The sequence below is a fragment of the Camellia sinensis genome, chromosome 5, assembly GCF_055761805.1.
Source record: "Camellia sinensis isolate YWXY chromosome 5, ASM5576180v1, whole genome shotgun sequence".
In the NCBI taxonomy this organism is placed as follows: domain Eukaryota; kingdom Viridiplantae; phylum Streptophyta; class Magnoliopsida; order Ericales; family Theaceae; genus Camellia; species Camellia sinensis.
The window spans coordinates 184,853,501-184,871,234 of NC_138965.1; positions in this window are offsets into that span (position 1 = coordinate 184,853,501).

Below are 17,734 nucleotides of genomic sequence, written 5' to 3' on the forward strand. Positions count from 1 at the left end.
CTACCCAATTGAGCTTCAATTAGTCAAAATCTTGAGTAATTCTCCAAATCTTCTAGCAATGGCCTTCTCTACCTCAAGTTTGGTCCCAAGTTCTTTAGTCTCTCACTCTCTCTCACATTGAGGACAAAATATGAGGGAATGAGGGTGTCAAAATGTGTAGGAAGATGTAGAAGTGGCCTTATATAGGCTTGCTTAGTGGTAATTAATTAATTTGGCTTAAGCTAAGCAAAGTGGCATTAATTAATCTAATTTAATTGTTCAGAATTTAATTTCAATTAAACCTACTATAAAATTCTAAAAATTTTAATTAACATAAAAACCAAGTCAATTTCTGAATCGAATGCCGATAAGGCCTTCAATTCGCAGAACAAAACATAAACATGAACAGATCTTTCTATGATAAACAGATATAAACACAAATAATACAACACAGGCAATTAACACAAAATTTCACTTTAATTGCTTATAATTACTTATTAAGCCTTTTTAGTCGTGAATTATACGTTAATCATGGGTCAGGATCGTTACAACGAGCCCGAGCAGTTTTTTTGTATCTCAGGGCACGAGACGCGTAGCCTTGGCGGGTTTTATCTCGGGACGCGTGAAACACGAGCTTGAACTGTTTTCTCCTATCTCGAGGCGTGCGACGCGCAGCCCTGGGTATGTTGTATCTCGGGACGCGTGAAACGCGACCCCGAGTGGTTTTCATTCTTTAATTTCTTGAGATGTGTGAGACGCGATCCCAAGCTATTTTTGTTCTCAGTTTCTCAAGATGCATCAGACACAACCCTGAGCAGTGTTTTCTTTCCTCGTCTCTTGTTTAGGTGTGGTTAGAGTGCATTTTATTTCATCCATGTGTTGTTATCTTGCTTATTGTGTTCATTCTTGCTTATCGCATTTGTTATTGCCTATTGCATCATCTCGCATAATCATGAGTTTTTTTAAACTATCAGCGTCACAAAACGTGTGAGTCTAGCTTTCAAAGTTGCATAGTGCATATCATTTGCATTTTTTCCCAGAACTACGCTGGTTTGATTCCTTGTAAAGGGATACATAGGTAGCCTGCGAGCGCAACCATTTATTTTTGTCTTGGTTGTTTGTCCAAGTCTTATGACCTTGTCAAAATGGGTCGTCTATGGGCTTTGACATTCACTTACGTCATTTCATGACTCCGAGTTATGTCGAAGAGGGGCAACTGTAGACACCCCATTTTTGAAGGCCTTACGGCTTGGACACCATTGCATGCACACCCAATGATGAGTTTATATGCTCGCCAAGTGCTCGAAGTCCTCAGCAGAATGCCACAACTTTGAGCCTTTCAAACCCCGTACCTTTGTTGTCCCAATTTTGGACCAAGCCTTGGTTCTTCAAACCTGCAGCTTTTGGTGGCCTGCCGGACACTTTTAGAGGCTGTCGGCCATCACTTTTGAGCTGTCAGCCACCAATATATTTTGGAAATATTTTATGCTAGTTGTGCCAGCTATTTGCACAGATGTATGCATCTATCCCCACGTGTAGGGCTGGATCTCCTTGAGGGAATTTCATGTTTTCTATATATAGGAGGCCCCTCTCTCATGTTTTAAGGTTAGAAAATTTTGAGATAAAAAAATTTCCCTCTCTCTATCTCTACAATTCTCTCTCTCTTTCTCTACCAAATCTCTACACTTTAGCCTACAATTCCTTAACCTTTGCCTATACAACCTTAACCAAATCTTCTCATCTTTGAGCTGAGGTATTCTTGAGCTTGGTTTGAGTTCTTGAGGGTGTTATTTGCTTGGTTTTGTTGCTTGAATTGCTTCTTCTCTTCAAGAGGTATAAGGCTTCACCTATTTGCTTGCTTTCTCTACTATTTTTCCTACTATTTTTCCATTGTTTTGGACTGTCAAAACTCTGTGTTTTTTGGGCTGAAACTTAGGTTTAAGGCCATTAAAGGTTGAGGGGTTGATAGCCTTTCTTTATACCTTGTTTTAGAGGCTTGTGCCCTTGTGTTTCCCACCCTTTTACTAGCTTTTTCCAAGCTTTTAAATATTGATTTTCAGAGCTTTTTCAGTGGCCAAAATCATGTTTTAAAGTCCAAATTTGGAGGGGTTAGCCTCCCCTCCTTGTGTCTTGCTTACTAACCTAGTTAGTGCCATGTTTTAGCATGTTAATCTAGCTATTTTTAGCTCAAGTCCAGCATGTTTTAGGATTGCTTTTAACCTATTTTAGCATTGTTTTGGGCTTTTAGTTGCATTTGAGCTTTACATTGCATGCTTATAGTGTAATAGTCCTCATGAGTTTGGTGTTCTAGGCCTTAGACACCATCTTGTTTGAGTTAATAGTATTTATTTATGCTTTTCTCACTTATTTTCAACACTAATAAGCTCTGCAACCACTCTCCTTTCTTAGCTTTTGTTTTGCTTCGAGAGTTGTTTCAAGCCTTTTGTTCTTTTAATCGTGAGACTGAGGTTGTTGTGCTTAATGGTTTAATCCCTTTTACGGGTTCATTATCAACGGCACGACATCTCTTTCATGTCTTAAGTTAACTCTTGGTTTGGTACTTCACTCCATTAGATGACTTAAATTCATTATTGGACTTAATGAATTAAAGGATGGTTGGTAATCTAAAATTGAGTAACTAAAATTAAGGCAAAAAAATAGTGCAAGATAATAATTGGTGTTGTGTTCAATTGGACGTTAATTGAACACATGGAAGCTTTAGCCATTTCATACTCATTAGTGATGAAATGATTCAAGGCTTTAAGGTCACCACTTCCCTTGATCTTCCATGATAGGGAGGTGGTCTTTAGAGTCTCTTTTTGTTGCATTTACTGAAATTGCACATCTTGAGTCACAAGCCATCATGCAATGAAATTGCTTGAGTTAGTGGTTTGTGACTTAAGTTCACCACTCCTTGGATTTGCTCACGAAAAGGAGGGGTGAGTTATGTAGACAACCCTTGAAAATACCCTATATATGCTTTGTTTGTCCTTTGTTGTAGCAAAGAGAACTGGGCAGCAGTGGCCGGTAGGCCACTTTCCATGGCCGGTAGACCACCTTTGATGGCTGGCCGGCCACCATTGGTGGCCAGCAGTCCTCATCACTAGCCGACCGACCACAGGTATAAATTTCAACAGTGAGTTTTTATGGTAGAGTAGAGTGAGTAGCAGTGTTGGTGTTCTATTGTGCAACAGAGGCTCTCCGGAAGCAAAACGGTGGTCTTTTCAGGTGGAAACCGAGCATGCGCATGAACATCCCTCATTTCCCGAGACGTAGTAGTTAGTTGTTTAGTTTAATTACTTATTTTAATTGCACTTGCGTTGTAATTACTTAATTAGTTAGTTAACTAGTTAGTTAATTCAAGTGTTGTAATAATTAGTTAAGTAATTTAGCTAATTTCATTTGTTGTGTAATAATTAGCTTAGCTTTAATTAGTTAGCTAGTTAGGTAGTTTATTCATTCAGACTCTCCTTCGTGAGAGCGCAATGTTGTAATAATTTATATGTCTTCTAACCTCATGTCTTTCTCCCTTTTATTTACTATCTTATGATGGTTAGTATAGGGACATTATGTTTCAATTAGCATTCTTCATGTTTGCATCTATTTGTATTGCATTCACCGAAGCTCGGTTCATCATTCTAATTGCATTGTTGTTTCAAATACTTCTTTGAATACGTGCTTAGACCGTATGTTATCAAATTGATTCATATGCCATATTAGAAGCCAAGCCTATTTAGTTGCATATCTCATGTATTGCATTAGTTATATTACATAAAGTTAGGATCATGCATTTTTCTAACTATTTTGTTTATTTTGGCTTGGATTACTAGGTAAGCCCTTACTCTCTTTAGCATAATCGCATTTGTGTGATTGTTGACATGTTTAGCATGCTTTTCATAAGGCTTCATGCTTAAGTGATAAACTACTTGAATGCCTGTGGATGAAGTCTTGTTGTTTGAATTGGAATAATTTGAGTAATGTTCATATGTGATCACTTTTTCAAGTGGTACATATTCGAAACAATTTTGCAAACGAACATGACTCGAGATGTTTCAATTCTTGCGATTTAGTCTATACTTTTGTGTGCACATCACATAGTAATACTAGCCTAATAAATTGGAACAAGAGCATATAATGTAAATAAGAATTATATCATGATTAGTAGAGGTCGATCTTTGATCAGGTGAGCGGGGGCGCTCAAATGCATTCACGACCTTCCCCTCTCGTACCTAAATTCTCGAATCGAGATAATCTTGGTGATGACGGACACATGGCCTTTGGCACGAGTCATGGGTTTCCTAAATTTCTAAAAAATATTTAGGTGGCAACTCTGTATCTGGCAAATTAGTCTATTTTTTGCAATTTGATTCAAAATTGATTTTTCAAAAGATTTGCCAGATTTGGACTCTTTGGTGATTATCTATTTCGCATTGCACTTGTGAAATCAAATTTAGAACCACAGAAGTCTAATACTGTAGGGCTTATTCGTCTTCTAAAAGGGGGCGCGAAAAAGCTGAGCTACACCAAAGCGGTCGTGTGTGCCAAGTTTCGTGTTAATCCAACGTCGTTTGGTGATTTTGGGGCATCAACACCTCGAATTCTAAGTTTCTTAGGGAACTAGTTTACCTAGAGTGAAAAAAATTAGTTTGCCTAGAGTGAAATCTGGCTCTAACTCCCAAACCGAAAACCCGATTTGAGTCTCGTCTTCTCCCACAAGTCTTTCGTGCCAAGGCGGTTCTGTGTGCCAAGTTTCGTGCTAATCTAATGTCATTTGGTGATTTTGGGGCGTCAACACCTCGAATTTTAAGTTTCTTAAGGAACTAGTTTGCCTAGAGTTAAATCTGCTCTAACTTCCAAACCGGGAACCCGATTCAATTCCCGTCTTCTTTAAATCCTTGAACTATTTCATATAGCATATATAAGAAAATCTAGTTGAGGCCCACTTTCATGTATTGAGATAGGCCTTTTCTCCTTATAAACAACTTCATAACATTTTTTCTGGATTCATAAAAATTATAACTGCAACACAATGTGTCAAGTGTTTCCAAAACATCTCTTATGGGTTTCAAGAATCCATCCCTAGAAATTTGCCAATAACATTGAGGGTAAAAAATCCTACATTGCATTTGTTGTTTGGAAAGAGAGTTTTGGGTAACTTTGGTGCAGACTAGAGAAATAGCGACATGGATAATGAATGCAAGCACATAGAAGATAACTAAAGCATCACCGATAGAAATGGGCTAACCTCTATATCAAGTGATGGGTACTTCTTTCTAAGTGTGTGTACCTGAAAACCACATTTATGGACTGTGGAAATGAGAAGGATGGAATAATAACATCAATATAAATAACAATGGTTTACGCACCTTATCCATCATTTCTAACATGAACTTCTGTTCACCAAATCCAGGTTCCACAATCATCACAATAACCATTGCTACAAGATTTTCACCATAAAGCTGTGGAGTAGGAAAGAGGAAATAACTGTTAAATGTAAGGTATCAAACAATCTTTATTTTAATTACGGTGTAACTTTACCCCGTTAGAGAAGCATATGAACCATAAGTCATTAACTTTGTACAGAGACATTGCTATTTACTAAATATAGCAGACAAGCATAAGCATGACTACCAGCAATTAAAATATATACCACCAATAAAGACAATAAAGTACTAAATATACATATGCATGTATATATAGTTCACTCAAAGAGTTAAAAATATGAACACATCCAAAGTATATCAGCTTCGATATTAAGAAAATGAGATACAAGAAAAGTTGATCAACAGGACTGAGTTTTTCTTGGGGCAGTGGAGACTGTAGGTGGTATTCTAATGTTGTGGGACATGGGTTTGATCAAGGAGGATGTTTGTTCCTTATTTGTTTAGAAGCATATAGGATGGCTCTCAGTGGACCTTTTCAGGTGTTTTTGAACACCAAGATGAGGAAGATAAAAAACTTATGCGGGCAGAGTTTTCAGCAGTGAAGGCAAGTTGGAATTGCCCGGGATGACAATAGGGTGATTTCAATGTCATTATTTCTGATGAGAGGTTAGTATATGAACCGATAAAGAGGGCTATGCTGAAATTCTCTAACATCATTGTAGTAGAAAGATGTAGGTAGTGCACTAAAAATAAGATATATATAAATAAGCCAAATCAAAGGAAAAAATATCAGCAAGTATAAATTAAATAGAGTAAGATGAGGTAAAAAAGAAAAGCTAATGCTAGATATTAAAATAAAACAATTTGAATCATACCCTTTCAGGAAGTGGACTTGTGCTTCCTTCATCTTCAACAACAGCCATTTTTCTACATTTCTCTCTACTGCCAACTCATCAAGAATAACAGCCACCTCTCTCACTGCTACAAGAGAATTGCAAGAGAATTTATCTGTAAATTTCAATATATCGCAGAGATAAACATAATTGGTAATTCTAAAAAATAAGTGTAACAAAGTAGTCAAGCGATTTTTCACTCCTAGCATAAGATGACCCTCCCAACATCCAAACAAAGCAAAATAATCTCTCTTTTGTATCAAAGAACTACAGTAGCAGAAAATCTATGGTAGCCATATGACAAGTAGTACCCTGTTTCAAATAAGCAACATCAATAGCCAGTGGTGCTACATGCACCAAACATAAGCTTAAAGCAAAGAAATACAAATACATGAAAGTAAAAGATACCAAAAAAGCAAACGAAACAGACATATAGACAACATGGTAAAGGTCAACCATAAGTGGGAAAAAAAAGACAGAAAAATGGAATTTTTAAATAACATAGATAGGAATTCATGGAAGTAAACACCCAAAAAGAACAAAGACTACAAACTTTCTGTCAACTAGCTCATGCTCAAAAGCAAAGATAAACTGCTAGTTCTAAAATGTGAGCTTCTAAATTCGAGAACCACTTTTCAAACACACAACTTGTCATCATTGAATGAAATTCGGAAGACATGTTCTACAAGGACAAGCAAAATGTAGTAGCAGTTTTTTTTTTAATTTAACATCTGGATTGAAAAAGAAGAATGTGCAGAGAACAATTATAAGCATGTACACATAATGAAAAATTAACTAAGTATGTACACATAATGAAAATTTTAAAAACTATCCCAAAACAACTTAAAATTTAAAATTAACTAATTAAGAACAAAATAGGACCAATTGTAGCTCGACTTTTTCGTGCCTCCTTTCGAAAGGTTTGAAAGAAAGCCCTACAGTTCAGACTCCTGTGGTTCTGAATCTAATCTCACAAGTGCAATATGAAATCGATAAACACCCAAGAATCGAAATCCGGCAAATCGTTTTGGAAAATTGATTTTAGAATAAAAAATGCCAAAATTGGACTGCTTTGCCAGATACAGAGTCGCCACCTAAATATTTTATTTTCGAGAAAATTTAGGGAACCCATGACTCGTGCCAAAAGGCCACGTGTTCGTTATCACCAAAGTGCCTCAGCTCAGGAACTTAGGTACGAGAGGGAAAGGTCATGGATTGAGCACCCCCGCTCGCCTGATCAAAGATCGGCCTCTACTAATCATTGTATGATTTTTTATAAACATTATGTGCTCTTATTTAGGTTATTATGCTAGCTTTATTATGTGATGCGCACAAGCAAGTATAGACTAGTTTGCTTAAGTTGGAACAATTCAACTTCATGTTTGTTTTTTGCAAAAATGGTTTGAATTTTCCACCTCAAGTGGGTTTAAAGTATGCGAATTTGCCACCAAACATAGAGGGCTTAAAACATGTGTAGACACCCCATTTTTGACCTCCCTTAAGACTTGGGCGCTACTGATGGTTTGCTCGATGATGAAATGTGTGCAGGGCAAAGGTTCAATTTCTTCGGCAATGAGAGGGTCAAATCCCAACTTCACACCCCATTTTGGACCAAAGCTATTTTGAATGGTTTTTAGACCTTAAAACCCTCTCTTTCAAAACATTTTTGAAATAAAGTTTCTACGATGTTCCGAGGCTCACATTTTGTCAAAAATGCGCTTTTCGATAAACCGAGCAAGGACAAAGTGGAAATGAATGAAATAGAGATGAAATATTTGAAAATTATTTCAAAACACCTTGCTTAGGGGTTTGAAGTTGAAGAAAAGCGGAGAAGAGGGGAGAAGCCAAGTTGGAGAAGAAGATAGTTAAGAATTGCTAAGAAATGGACGACCAGTCCTCGCTAAATCAAGCTTATTTTTCTATACACTTTGAGTTAAGATATGAGGCCACCACCGTTGGAAAGAAGACTTCTGTGGCTTCATTTTTCATTCAAGGATCTCTTGAATCCGAGACCGGAGGGCGGAGATATGATTGGTTGAAGTTGGGCATCATCCTGGTTGGACCGAAACTGAGCAGCCTTCACTAAAACAAGCATAACTTTTTGCACAGTTGGAATTTTGATGCAAGGCTGGTTCCATTGGAAAGCTTACTTCCGGGGCTTCAATTTTGACACAATAATGACCCGAAAAGGAGTTCATATGAAGACGTTATGCCCGTTTGAAGTTGGACCTGCAGAGCAGATTTTTCCTACCGATCGGCCAAAACAAATGGCCGACCGACCAAATAGATGGCCGACCGGCTAGAAAAGATGGCTGACCGACCAAGTTTGCTAGCTGACTACCTTCTGGAGTATTGTACAGATTGAATGGATGCCAGCTGTGCCAACTGGAATGCACAGGCTCTCCTCCCCATGCACGTGTGTGGCTATTTTGCACCCTTTGCACCCCTTTTGACCCCTTTTTTTTGCACCCTTTGCTCAAAGCTTCTTGAGGAAGATTTGACCCCTTGTCTTGGCTTCCTCAAGAAGCTTGCACCTTTGCATTAGCTTCTCTTAGAAGCTTGGTCCCTTTGACCCTTTTGTATAGCTTCTTTGAGAAGCTTTATGCCATTTCCTTGCTCTATAAAAGAAACCCATCCTCCTCCATTGTTTTGGTTCAGAAAAATCAGACCTAATACATACATATAACATATATATCACCCTCTCTCTCTATATCTCCCTCTCTCTCTACATTTGGGTGTGTTAGAGTGTTCAACGACCCTTGTTCTTGGCCTATTTGCACTACACCCTATAGCACCACACCACCACTCCATTCCAACAGCTTGGAGGGCCTTCTCAGAGGCTAGGAGGCAGCTTTTCTTGGTCCAAGAGGTAGCAAAGGATTGGTCTTCAAGGGTGAGTTGATTTCTCCCTCTTTCTAGCTCATTTTTGCAAGTTTTCTTAGCCCCTTTTGCTTGCTGTTTTGAGCTCCGACCATAACTGAAAATATCATTTTTTTGAGCTCATTTTTCTGTTTCATTAAGGGTCTTACCCTGTTTGGGACCCCCATCTTGCACTTGCTTCATTACCCCTTTGTATGCCATAATCTTACATAGTATTTTTGGCCTATGTGTGATCTGTTTTGGAGCATGATATAAACTGTAGATAGGCTTATTTTGAGCCCTTCTTCAACATTGAAGAAGGGCTCATCACTGTTTGGGACCTCCATGTGACACTTGTCATTATACCCCTCTTTGGTCCCCATTTTTGCATGATTTATTAGCCTATTGTGTCTCTGTTTTTGGACTTTGGTCTGAACTGAAAATGGCCCTATTTTGACCCCCTCTTAATGTTTTATTAAGGGTCCATGGCTGTTTGAGACACCCTTTGTATACTTTATGTTGTAGCTCTTTTTTGGCCTTAATCTTGCATAGTATTTTCAGCATACTTGTATACTGTTTTGGGCTTGGCCATCAACTGTAAAAGGTCATATTTTGGGCCCCTCTTCAACATTGTTGAAGGGCCCTAATCTGTTTGGGGTTAGCAGCTGTGAGTTGCTTCTTTATCTCACATTTAGGGCCATTTTTGCATGCTAGTTTTGCCCTATGTGTGCTTGCTGTTTGGCCTTGTTTAAAACTGCAAAAATTCTTGTTTTGGGGCTACCTAGAATCTGTCTTCACATGTCATAATCGAATAATGCATGTTTTATATAGCTATAGGCCAATGCATGGGCCTAGTTTTGCATTTCGGTTTCATTTCATGCATCGGGTTCTATTTTTCCGTGATTCGGGGCTGTTTTATACCACATTTCAGTGCTGAAATTACATGCTTGTATGCCATATTTCATGCCTCGCCATGCCTTGTTAGAGTTTCATACTATGCCTTAGGTTTGGTCCTCAGTTTGCGTGCATGCGTGCACGCGTTTCGAGAGTCTCATTTTCATCTAATGGCCACCGATTTTGGCACGCTTGCGAGCTAGCCATGTTAGTTTTAGTCCATCATCGCATGTTGTTGCATGCCATGTTTACTTACATGTTTAGGTTGCGCGCCTAGTATACATTGCTCATTTGCATGTTCATGTTGCATACTTAGCCTCCATGCCTAGGTTGCATTTCATTGAGCATGCATCCCTTGCCTCTTGATCAATCATGATAGGGGTTGGGGCCCTTTGATGTGTTTTGTGCTTGCATTTCATTTGATATCAAAGTTGCAAAACTTGGCTTCTTAGGCCATCATGCGTAATTGATGGCCCGAGGGTCGAGGGTCAAGCTCCCTTGAGTCCCTTGCATGATAGGGAGTGTGCCTGCGCATACATGTGCTTGAAATTCTATGCCATGCACTGTCTGTCCTTGTTGCTATCAAAAACCAGCTTCTGCAGGAAGTTTCTGCCGACCGGCACTGAAGAATGCCGACTGGCAAAGGATATGAGGCCGATGGACTTGAAAGCAGCCGATGGAAATTTCCCATGGCCGGTGGTCATTTCACTTAGCCGGTGGTGTTATGCAGTTCTCATTGAAGACACCCTGAGACTTTGGCAATTTTCAGAGGAGCAGGGCAGCATTAACAGAGGCAGCAGTGGCATGGTATGGGTTTCCGGGCTTTCGGGGGAAGATAAATCCGAGCATGCATCATTCACGCATCCCGAGGCGGGGGCTACGGCCATCCTCTCTTTGCATTTAATTTGTTAATTAGATTAGAAATTTTGTAATAATTAATTTAGTATTATTTATTCGGACTGTAATATTTATTTGGACCCTCCGAGTGAGGGCAATTCTGTAATAAGTGTGGGTGAGTGTGTGAAAGTCTTCCAACCCCCACTTCTTTCTTCCCTTTTATTTACCTGCTTATGATGGTAGACTAGGGCATCTCTAAAATTAGCATACCTTATGCAATGCATGCGTGCATTCATACATTTGCCTTGCATGCACCGGGCTCGGCGCATCACGCTAACTGCATTTGTATTTCAATTTCAAATTGAATACGTGATAGTTGTAGCATTTCGCATACCATGTTTAGGTTAGCCGAGCCTATCTAATTGCATCATGTATGTGCTGCATTAGTCAATTTAACATGAACTAGGATCACGCATGTTTGCTAACCAGTTTATTGTTTTGGCTTGGAGTACGATGTAAGTATTTACGCTTTAGCATCATCGCATGCGTGTGAATGTTAACATGATAGCATGTTTACCATGTGGCTAGATGCTTATGTGTTATAAACTGTTCGAATGCCTGTGGGTGAAGGTTGGATTGTTTGAGTTGGAAAAACTCGTTGAAATCCGTATTTTAGCCTACTTGCGAGTAGCAAATTCCAAAACATTTTTCCAAAACAAACGGATATGCAATGCTTGTTTCCAAATTAGGCAATCTAGTCTATACTTGTTTTCTGCGCGCATAACGTAGTAATTCTAGGCTAATAAATGGAATAAGAACACATAACGTTTTCAAAAATGGATATCACGGTTAGTAGAGGCCGATCTTCGGATCGGGCGAGAGGGGGTGCTCATAGCTGACCTTCCCCAATCGTACCCTAGCTCCCGAGCCGAGACAACTCCGGTGATGACGGACATGTGGCCTTCGGCACCGAGTCGGGGTTTCCTAAATTCCCCCATAAAAATATTTAGGTGGCGACTCTGTATCTGGAAAAGCAGTCCATGTTTGGCACTTCTTTTCAAAAATTTGTTTTCTCAAAACGATTTGCCGGATTTGGACTCTTTGGTTCAGACTAAGAACCGCAAACAAAATCGAGTCCGAACTGTAGTAGCGGGGTCCCTCGCGGACGTGCTACAACATGATTTGCCACTCAACAAAGTGGGCTTAAAACATACATTCGTTGAATTGTTCCAATTCAAACAACAAACTGTAGACACCCCATTTTTGACCAACCTTAAGACTCAGACGTCATCGATTGAGCGCTCGGTGATGGTGCATGTTGTGCTCGTTTCGAGTCTCTGGAGTTTTGGCTGAGAGCCTTGCCTCCAGGCCTCTGAACTCTTTTGTGCTTCGGCTCGGTTTGTGGACCGAATCTTGTTTTCTCTTCCTGGAGGGAGGGAGTGGTCTTGTAGACCATCTCTTTGTGGTTGTAGACCACTTTTTGTGGTCATAGGCCACTTTTCCCGTTTGGAGACTAGTTTCCGATTTTAGAGCCTTCGGCCGCGCGCCTTGGTTCGAGACCCTTTAACGTTCTCCGTTTGGCGTGGTTTTTGAACCACACCTTGTTGCCTCTGCCTAGAGGAACACTGTGGTCCGGGAAACCACTTTTGTGGTGGCATACCACTTTTGATGCTCGTCAGCTAGTTTTCGGGGCTTTCGGCCGCTTGCTTTGCCTCACAATCTCTCGTCTTGCATCCATTTTGGTTTGTTTTTGGTACAAACCTTGTTTTCCTTGTTTGGAAGGTGGTACAAGGGTGGGAGACCACTTTTCCTTCTGCTAGCCAGTTTTCTGGTCGGATAACTGGCTTGATTGACCTTTGGGCCACATTTTCTGGTCGGCCACCACACCATTAGTCTTCTTTCATGCTCTAGACCTCTCCCATCTATGGCCGACCAGTTGTTGCTCTGGAAGACCCCTTAAAGTGGTCGACCGACCACTTTAAGTAGAAGGCTGACCACTTCAAGTGGTCGGCTGCTTTTTGGCACCTTTTTAGAGATATTTTCCTCTAGCTGGCACAGTTGGAGGGCATTAGAGCTATCCTCCATACACGTGTATAGAGGGAATTGTTTGAAGCTTAGCTTCTCCAAGAAGCTTTGCCTTTTGGTTTCTATAAGAGGGAGGCTCCTCCTCCCTCCTCTAGGGTCAGAAAAACTTCTTTGAGCCATACATATAATCTATATCTATACATCTTCATTTCTCTCTTGTGTTGTGCCTTAAAGTGTAGATTTGTCCCACTTTTGTACACAAACACACACTCAAACACCTTGATTGTGTTGCTGAGGCTTCTTGAAGTTGTTTTTGGTATTCTTGGATTAGTTTGAGCTTGGAAAACTTGCTGAAGTTGCAGTTATAAAGGAGGTCTTCAAGGGTAAGTCTTTAACCCTTAAATCCCCCATTCTTGATTAAGCTTTTAGCCCTTCTTGCATACATTTTTAAGCTTAAGTCTTAACTAGAAAAAGTTCTTTTTTTGCATGCTCAAGATCTTTGTTTAAGGTCACTTTTTTGTTTAGGGTGATTTACCCCCTCTTAGGCCTTGTTAGGCCTTGTTTTGAGCCATCCCTTTAGGCTCTTGTTGAAGCCTTTGCATGACCTTTCTACCATTGAAATCCAGAGGATTTTTAGTGGTGGAAAGGTGGTTTTGGTGTCCTAAATAGGAGAGGTATCCCCTCTCCTTGTATTTTGTTTACTTGCTTCACATGCCTCATGTTTGAGCATCTTTGTTAAGCTTTTGTTGGCCATATCTTAGCTTGTATTTGTGGTTATTTTGCTAAGGCATACCACTATTTTTGCTTGGTTTGGTCACTCCATGCATGGTTAATACACTTGTAGTGTAAATCACACAAACTAGCTTTGTATGCTCCATGAAGTAGCATGTCATTCTAGCTTGTTTTCTTTCCATTTCAACATGTTTTTGGTAATGTTTTGCCATGTCATGACTCTATTTTGGTTTGGTTTGGTTGGCCCTTGCATGCTCCATGCACTTGTAATGCAATTCCATGAAATAGCCTAACATGCATCATGCTTTAACATGTCTTTTTAGCATGTTTTTGGCTTAACTTAAAGAAGATTTTGTTCATATTTTACCATGTTTAAGGTCTGATTTTAGTTGTTTTGGCCATGCATGACTTGCTTTGTATAGCCTTGGTTCATTCTAGCTTGTTAGCTTTGTGCATCAAGTCCACTAGTATTCATTACTTGGACTATTTTTAATGATTTGGCATCATTTATTATGTGATTTCAGTCCATGTTTCATGGCCATGCATTCACATTTGTCATTCATTCAAAGCGTTGGAGGGTTTGCCCCTTTATGCCTTAACATGAATCATTGCGTATGCCTTCATGCCTTAGCTCGCGAGCCATCATTTCAATGTGTTTTTGGGGTTATTTTGCCATGATATAACTCTGATTTTTATTGGTTAAGTCATCCTTGGTCTTAATAGGTGTAGTGTAATCTACCTTATTTGCCTTGTATGCACCATGCCTCTTGCCCTCCACGCTAGCTTGTTTTGGCTTCCTCCCATGCATGCTTTAGACTCATTTTGACATGTTCTAGGACTATTTTGGGTTACCTTGGCCACATGCTTCATGTTTTGAATACTTGTAGTACAAATGCTCTTGCTTGCCTCAAGCTTTAAGCACCATTGCATGCTTCATTTGTGTTGTGTACATGATTTGGCATCACTTAACATGACATTTCAGAGCTTATAACATTGCCATGTTCCTACCTCAATCATGCTTTAAGTGCCTTTGAGTGTTACGCATTGTTGCCTAGTTTATGCCTTAGCTTGTGTGCTTGCATGCCTAGGCCTTTGGGCCCTCGTCTCAGCATGTTTAGGTCCTTATTTTGACCTACTTGAGTTCTGTCCATGCTTATTTCATGCATTTGTGCCATGTATTGCATGCCTCCTATGTAGTCCTCTTTACTAGCTTCATGCTTTAAGGACCCTAGCATGCCATACTTGTGTTGTTTGAATGATTTGGCATCATTTCTTACCTCATTTCAGTGCACTTAGTGTTGCTACACTTCCATGTTTTTCACTCTTTAATTGTTCTTGAGAGTTGCACCTTAGTGCCTTAATTGGTGAGCCAATTGGCATGCATGCTTGTATGTGTTTTCGGTGTCTTCGTTTTAGCATTATGGCCTCTGTTTTGGCATGGCTGAGGTCTATCCACATTCGGTTTAAGCCCATTGAGCATTGTGTATGCCATGTCACATCACATCGTGCATGTTATGTTGTTGTTTGCATTGCGCATGCCGTGCTCTTGATTCACATTGTGTATGCCATGTTAGTCATTGCATTGTGTATGTCATATAGTTCATTCGCATTGTGTATGCTAGTATGTTAATTGCATGTTTGCATGCGTATCCCTCCCATGTTTGTATGCTTGAGTCGCATTGTGTATGCCATGTTATGTGTTGCATTGTTGTTTGGAATAGGTGTTAGTCCAAACACGAGGAACGAGGGACGTTTCATACTTCAAGCGATGAAATGTGCCTCAATTCTCGGTCACCAACGCTTTTGATCATACATGATAGAGTTCTAGGCTTTATGTGTTTACTTGTCCATTCATTTTACATTGAATTATGCAACTTTGCCTCTTAGCCATCATGCATTGAAATGCGTGATTGATGGCTCGAGGGTCGAGAACCACACCCCTTTGAGTTCATGACATGATGGGAAGGGTGGTTGTGCACACATATCTTGCAAATACATTGTCATGCCCTTTCTTGCTCTCTGTTGCAGCAAATTGCAGTTCAGCAGCAACAACTGGCCGGCCAGCCAGAAAAACTAGCCGGCCGACCACTTTTCTGGTTTTTCAACAACCAAAAGTGGTTGGCCACCCTCCCACAGGTTTCCCTAGGTAAAGTTTCATCTTTCTTCTAGAGCTTGGTGCAGAGTTCTGAGGACAGATGAAAACAGAGGCAAATCGGGGCATCGCATTGGATTTCCGAACGAGGCGACGGGGCTTGCATGCATTCCTCTCCCTCTGAGGCTCTTGATTTACTGCTTTCCTTAGCTGCCATGCTTAGATAGCTCGCTTTTGCTTTGGTTTGTACTTTAATTAGTTAATGCGTTAGCTATGCAATTCGTTCTGTAATAATTAGTTAACTAGGATTAGTTAATTAATTTGTTGTGTAATAATTAGTTTAATTAGCTTAGATTAGCTAGTTAGCTTCTTATTTGGTCCCTCTCCCCTCGAGAGGGCACATTATTGTAATAAGCGTGCGTGTGTGTGATGCATGTCTTCCAACCTCCATTTATTTCTCCCTTTTACTTAACTACTTACGATGGTTAGTTTTTGGGCATATTTCATTTAGCACACTTTATGTTCGCATGTGTGCATCCATTCATCTGTCTTGCATGCACCGGGCTCAGCGCATCATACTAATTGCATTGTATTTCAATTCCAATTTGAATACATGTACCAAGTTACATTTCACATGACATTCTAGAATAGCCGAGCCTATTTTAGTTACATTCTCGCATGTGTTGCATTAGCCATCTTAACATGAACTAGGATCATGTATTGATTTCTAACTAGTTTTTTGTTTTGGCACGGAGTACACTGTGAGTGTTTACGCTTTAGCATACTGCATATGTGTTAATGTTGCCATAAAAGCATGCTTACCATGAGGCTAACTGCTTAGTTGATTAACTGCATTTGCCTGTGGGTGAAGGTTAAATTACTTGAATTGGAACAATTCATTGAAATCCGCATTTTAGCCTACTTGCAAGTAGCAAACTTCAAATCGTTTTCAAATGAATATGCAATGTTTTGTTCCAAATTAGGCGATCTAGTCTATACTTGTTTGCTGTCCGCATCACATAGTAAGATTAGCTAATTAACCGGATTAAGAACACATGTGTTTTCAAAAACAAGATATCATGCTTAGTACAGGCCGATCTTTGATCGGGTGAGCGGGGGTGCAGATTAAATGACCTTCCCTAATCGTACCCAAGTTCCTGAGCCGAGGCAACTTTCGTGATGATGGACACATGGCCTTAGGCACGAGTCAGGGTTTCCTAAATTCTCCCAAAATAAAATATTTAGGTGGCAACTCTGTATCTGGCAAAGCAGTCCATGTTTGGCACTTCTTTATAAAAATCAGTTTTCCAAAACGATTTGCCGAATTTGGACTCTTTGGTGATATATCGGTCTCACATCGCACATTGTGAGATTAGATTCAGAACCATGACATTTGAGTCCGAACTGTAGTAAGCCCAATGGACAAAACGGAATCTCGCGCCATTTTCGCGCGCGGAGCGCCGGGACGTTCGGGGTAGGTCCACATAAGCCTTCATCCACAGGCATTCAAGCAGTTTAGCATTTAAGCACATGGCCTTATGGCAAGTAAGCAAAACATGGCAACATGGCAATCACACTCATGCAAGTATGCTAAAGCGTAAAAACTCACCTAGTACTCTAAGCCAAGAAAATATGAGTTAGTGAAATATGCATGATTCCTAACTATGTTAAGTGTCTAATGCAACACATGCAATAATGCAATTAATAAGCTCGGCTACTAATATGACATATGAAGCAATTTAAACGACATGCGATTAAACACGTATGCAAAGAATTATTGAAATGGCAATACAGTTTGAATGATAAGCCAAGCCTCGATGCATGCAATACGAATGAATGGATGCAAGCATAAGGCATAAAGCATGCTAATTAAAACATGACCCTAATCTAACCACCAAAAGCGATTAAATAAAAGGAAGAAAGATGTGGGATTAGAAAACATACACACACACACGCATGCACATTTATTACAACATTACGCCTTCACGAAGGAGGGTCTGAATGAATAAGCTAACCAACTAGCTACGCTAAAAACTCGA